Source organism: Grammomys surdaster, unplaced genomic scaffold (genome assembly GCF_004785775.1).
Source record: "Grammomys surdaster isolate TR1022 unplaced genomic scaffold, NIH_TR_1.0 311047, whole genome shotgun sequence".
NCBI classification, from domain to species: Eukaryota; Metazoa; Chordata; class Mammalia; order Rodentia; family Muridae; genus Grammomys; species Grammomys surdaster.
In genome coordinates this window covers 1-6,052 of record NW_021626172.1, presented here as the reverse complement: position 1 = coordinate 6,052, position 6,052 = coordinate 1, and the positions used below count along the sequence as shown (strand labels likewise).

At 43.6% G+C, this 6,052-nt stretch overlaps 1 long non-coding RNA gene across 1 annotated transcript; it reads left to right on the top strand.

Annotated features, from left to right (window-relative positions):
* Positions 1-38: 38 nt before the first annotated feature.
* On the top strand, positions 39-5,842 carry LOC114616239. Its single transcript, XR_003710606.1, has 2 exons — positions 39-3,983; positions 5,470-5,842. It is a non-coding gene; the product is annotated as an uncharacterized LOC114616239 (long non-coding RNA).
* The last annotated feature ends 210 nt before the right edge of the window (positions 5,843-6,052 follow it).

Here is a 6,052-nt window from a genome sequence, read left to right as displayed (position 1 = left end):
TGTGTGTGTGTGTGTGTGTGTGTGTGTGTGTAGTTAGTTCATTGACTGGAGCTCGTGAACACATACAGAAGCAAGAAGACAACCTCAGGTGCTATTTATGTTGCTTTTTGAGACAGGGTCTCTCATTGAACAGAAATCCATTTATTAGAATGCTAAACTATTTCTGCCCCAAGGACTGGGATCACAAACATACCCATGACCAGCTGTCTTAATGTGGATTCTGGGGACTGAACTCAGGTCATCATGCTTATATGACAAGCACTTTACCATCCTGGTCATCTCCCCAGTCTTTACTAAATTTAATCTGTGTGTTTGTGTGCACGCATGCATGCGTTTGTGTGCATGTGTAGAAGCACTCATATGTGCTTGGCATGTGTACAATCAGGTGAAACCTTCTGCAGTCACTTCCTTCTCCATGTAGTTTCTGGGAATGGAGCTCAGGTTAGCAGCAGAATGGCAGCAAGTGTCTTTCCCTACCCAGCATCCTCACTGGCCTAAAGTCTAATTTTAAACCACTCTCGTGTATCCAGCTTCTTTTCCCCTCTGGATAATTTATTCTTGCTGAGTATAAGAGTCCATCTATCTCACAGCTGCATAGTATTCCACTACACTAATACGGCAGAGAAGATTACCATCCTGCTGTAGATGGTTACCTTACTTGCACACATAACAAGGCTGCAGAGATCTACCTCTGCATCTTTTGGTATGGGTAGACTCATGACTGGGCATATACTTGAAGTCAGACGTCCTGGAGGAGTGGAGGCTCATGTCTGAAATGCTAACACTGCAGGAGGACTGCCAGGACTCTGAGGCTAGACGGGGCTGCAAGCTCAGTTCCAAGCCAGCCCAAATTAGAGTGAAAACCTGCCTCAACAAAAGTGTAACTACTTAGATTTGGTGGACAATGCCAAACACTTGGCTAGTCTGTCACTTCCTGTTCTCACCCCCACTGGTGTTAATCAGAATGGTGAGCTCTGTGCTGGATGTGTGACAGAGTTTGATCTGGTATTCCCGATGAGGCTGACGGCTGCACTCTACACCCGTCCATGACGAGTGGCTGTGTCTGCTTACTGCCTTGTGCCATGTTCTAGCTCCAGCCTCTATTTTATTTTTTCCATGTCAATTTGTAATTCTTATGTATTCATAAAATCAAAATCTTAAATACATAAACTTTAAAAAAGATTTTATGTGGAAGTGTGAGTACCCGAGTATGAGAATAAATGCAGGAGCCCCTGGAGGTCAGCAGAGGGCACCTCACTCTGTAGCCCTAGATTCCCTGGAACTAGTGTTACGGGTGGGTGTGAGCTATGCTGAGAACTGAATCTTCGTCTTGGGGAAGAGCAGTAAATGCCCTAAACCACCGGGCTATCCCTTCAGCCCCCTTGACTTTTTCTCTATTTCTTTTGTGTATGTGTACACGCTTGCACACATGTGCCACAGTACGCATGTGATGTGGAAGGATGACTTGTGGGACCTCCTTCCTTCACGTAGGCTCTGAGGATAGAACTTGGGTTGTCAACCTTAGCAGGAAGTACCTTTATCCACTTGGGCATCCTGTCAGCCCCATATACTACAAAATCTTCTCTGCTTTTCCATGAGAAAGAGAATTTTACTATCATCTAATTTGTCTTTTTCCTTGATTTTCCTGATTTTCTTGTGTGCTTGTGAATAAAAACCAAACAAAACAAAACCTGTCTAGCCAAGGTCATACAGGTATTAACTAATTTAATTTTTGTATTCATTTGTTTTGAGAGTGTCATATGCTACGGTGACAGTCATAGGATAACTTTTAGGACTCAGTATTCTCCTGCTATTATGTGAGTCTCAGAGATGAAACTCAGGTCACTAGACTTGGCAACAAGTAACTTAACCCAGTGAGCCACCTCACTGGACCATACTGTAAGAATCCACTATGATTTCTTTTGTTGAGCCAGATTAATGTTGATATTGACACCCAACACTGCCTCAATACACACACATACACCCCTGCTTTTCGTACCTGTGACAAACACTCTACCTCTGAAACTACATCCCCAGCCTAACCATAAGCCATTCTGAGGAGCACTCAAGTCCCACTGTAGTCAGGAAACAGTATTCTCAGGCTGGAGTCGGGGCTCATAGAAAGCATATGCTCATAGAAGTGTTCAAGGCCCTGGATTTAATCCCCAGAACCAAACAGCAAAGCTTGATATTCCCAGTGAATTTAACTCTGAAACTAGGTAAGGGCTGCTGTATGAACAAGCACACAGGCTGCTGTAGTGCATGATTCATGTGCACATGGAAAGAATATTCCATTCTTGCTGAGTGCTTTACACATATGTCAACATTTAGTCAACTGTTAAATCACGTGTTCCAGGCTATCTTAGCCTGGGCACGGTGATTTACGCCTTTAATTCCAGCCACCAGAAGGCAGAGGCAGAGAGTTTTCTGTGAATAGAGTCAACTGGGTATATATTCAGCAAGTTTCAGGGCAGCCAGGGCTCCATAGTGGTAAAAAAACATATAAACAAAAATAATAAAATTTGAAACACCCTCTTTCCTGATTATTTTTTGTGCTTTGTCTAGAATGTATTCTGTAGAAAGATTTTTCTAGAGCCATGTTTTCAATACTGGGAAGGTAACGGGTCTCATATTTAATCACCCAAGTTGCTCCTAGGGAATGGGAGGAAAATGTAAAGGTTGTTGTCATTGAACGCATGATTAATTAATTAATCCCTCTCGTATCCATGGGTTATTTGTCTCCCTTTTCATCTGTCAGATATTCTTTATTTTTTTTTTTGAATCTGTGCTATTAGATGGTTAGAATATATTCCTGACAGCAGACATCCTCACTGTGTGGCGGCACCCACAGCTGTCAGTCAGCACACTGTGCACTGCTGTCTGCGCAGGTTCAGAAGCTCTCAGTACATGTCTGAATGCTATACATTTCTCCACCCCTTCTTTCAGGGTTTCTGTCCTTATGTTTAAGCTGTGCGTCCCTGATAAGGAACGTGGAGTTGGGTTTCCCATGTTCTGACAAGTTCAGGCTCTCTTATCCAGTCTGCACCATCAATCACCTGCCAAACCCTGCATAATGTTTACTGTTTCCAATCCGTATCCTTTTGCACGGAACAAGAACTCTTTTGTGCTTGCCTTCTCCTCAGCTGTTTGTTATATAATGGTTTACTGATCACCTTTACTGCCGACCTACCTACGGTTACGCTCTCAAACAAAGCTGACTCAGAACACCTTCCATCTAGGATATGTATCTTTTTTTTTTTCTTTTACGTTTTTCGAGACAGGGTTTCTCTGTGTAGCCCTGGCTGTCCTGGAACTCACTCTGTAGACCAGGCTGGCCTCGAACTCAGAAATCCACCTGCCTCTGCCTCCCAAGTGCTGGGATTAAAGGCGTGCACCACCACTGCCCGGCTTTTAGGACATGTATCTTACTTCTGTGCCTCTAACCCCCAAGACACTGATGTCTTGTACTCTTTTCTATCCCCAATTCCTCTTTTCTGGCTTCTTTACTACTGCTCTATATTCGAGCGTGAGGCCACTCCAACTGTCTCACATCTCACTGCGATTAATCTAATGAGTTCTTAATTTATTATATTTTAGTTTCATAAATACTCTTCTTAAATTCCTGTTCTCCCAAGAATTCATCTTTTCACTTATTTTATCTAATATTTTGTTTTTCAAGACAAGGTTTCTCTGTGTAGCTCTAGCTGTCCTGGAATTTGCTCTGTAGATCAGGTTGGCCTTGAACTCAGAGATCCACCTGCCTCTGCCTCCCAAGTGCTGGGATTAAAGGTGTGTGCCACCACCACCTGGTGCCTTAGCCAGCCTCTTACTATTAAATATCTAAGTTGTTTCTTTAAATAACTAAAGGAAAATATATTTTCTTTAAAATCTGGACTTAAGGGCTGGAGAGATGGCTCAGCAGTTAAGAGCACTGACTGTGAGGGGAATTCCTCCTGCCTATATCCATATGGACTGTTGTAAAGGTATGACTGAACACTGAGGCACAGGCTCTCTTTATGTTTAATTGCAATGATGACCTATGTTGGTTTACACTGATTATTGATTTGGAGCCCTGCTCCAGTTTCCTGATGAAAGCTTGCGGCTTTAATGAAAACCGTCTCTGCAGCACTATTGCCGGGCGGTGTATGTGTGTGTGTGTGTGTGTGTGTGTGTGTGGTGTTAATACATACCGTATTCTAGTATCTAACAGTTCTTTAATCATTGCCACAACTTCGTCATCTTCCTCAGAACCTAGACAAAAAATCATAAGAAAACCAAGAGTAACAATTTTGAAGTTATATAAGCATTAAAACAGGAGGACTTTCACATGAAACCATAGTCAAGTATGATGGCACTCAAGTAGATACAGAAAGGTCACAGTTCAAGTGCTGCCTGCTCTATGTAGGAAGTTCCACACTAGATAGATTTAGCAAGACCTTGTTTCAAAATCCAAAACAAAGCAAAAGAAAAAAAAAACTGACCTCACAGCAATCCTTCAGCCTCTACCTCTCATGGGCTGAAAGGACAGGAAGGCACCTCCACTGTTGGGAGAGCCTTCCCCCATACATTGTATCGAAGGGCTTGTAGGTGTGTCCCTGTATTTAAAACTGTTGATTGCTGTGCCTGGGAGAGAGCTAGCTAAGGGTGGAATATTTGGTACTGTCCTCTCAACAGCCCATTAGTAGCTTTTTATGTGTAAATGCTTGTCCTGTCTCACCTGTCCAAAAGATGATTCTCTGAGATTATCATGTTAAAAAGCAAGCTGCCAATGAAGGAGCTCATGGAACCCGCATCTCTGCCAAAGGACAATCAAAGAAATGGGAAGGGGCTGTCCTGCTGCTGGTCAGTTCAGTCTGGAATGTGGCTTTCTGAAGCATATAGAGTTGGCAGCTGAGCTGGGGTGAGAGAGAAGGACCAGGGGAGAGGAGACATCACGGGGAACAAAGCTGGGAGGTGAGGAGCCCGAGCCACATGGCGGGATGCAGTGGCAGGAAGCCAGATTAAGTTACATTGTAACTTGGAGTCTGACCCAGCAAAAGGCCAACAGCCTTATACTATACAAATGTCTTTGTGTCTTTATTATTAAACCTCAAGCTGGTTCCCCCTAAAAACCAGGAATATACCACACACAGTTTTGTGTCCTTAATATTTCTTTTAAAAATGAGTCTAAAGCAACTATAGAAGAATTAACACTTTGTTTTTTGACACCTTTCTCCAGAAAAAGTTTGTGTCTGTTAAATCTAAGTGGAAGCAACTTTGTGCCTTATGTATGGTGTTTCTGAATTCTCAAGAGTTTTCATAATTAAAAATTTTAGTTTTGTATAATACATTCAATGTTCACAAATTTTAAAAATTGAGAAAACAGTATAGATGAAGTTCTATATGAAATTTTGCCTCATGTAGAATTGGTACCAGAGCCAAATACATTCAATGATAAAAGTAAACCCATTGCTCTTGGTTGTCCCCCAGAATTGGACGGCAAGCTCCTCCCGTGGAAGATAGACACTGAAGTCCCTTGCCTGCAGGCTAGCTCACAGCCAGAGAGGGTGCTGCGCAGGCAGCTGGGCGAGAACTGGGCCAACCCTTTCACTCAGCTGCACCGTGTGCCCCACTACTGACCAGGCTGGGAAAGCACTGCTCACTGCCTGCTGCGACAGTGGCAAGCCCCATGTGGGGTAATCGAGCTTTCTGATCGGAACTGAGGCCTGCTCCACTGGAGGGAAGTCATATCCGGTATTGTAACCTGGTCGAAAACCTGTGGCGGGGAGGTCATAGAGCCTTCTGGGGAAGCTACAACTGTTTTACTAAATAGACACGATGTGCTTGCCAGTTTCTTTTTAAATGACCATGTTTACACTCACAGACTAGTACTGCTATCTGGTCTGGTGCGAGCAGCTCTTCATGCAGTAAGTGGAGGTTACTGCAGAGACTCACAACAGGTCAAAGTGCAGGGACTAAGTGACTGCTGAATGCTCAGCCCTAAGTGGGACACCCTTACCAGCACGACTCTGAGACCATCATGGAGTGTTGGGGGAGGGGCAGAAAGAAGAGC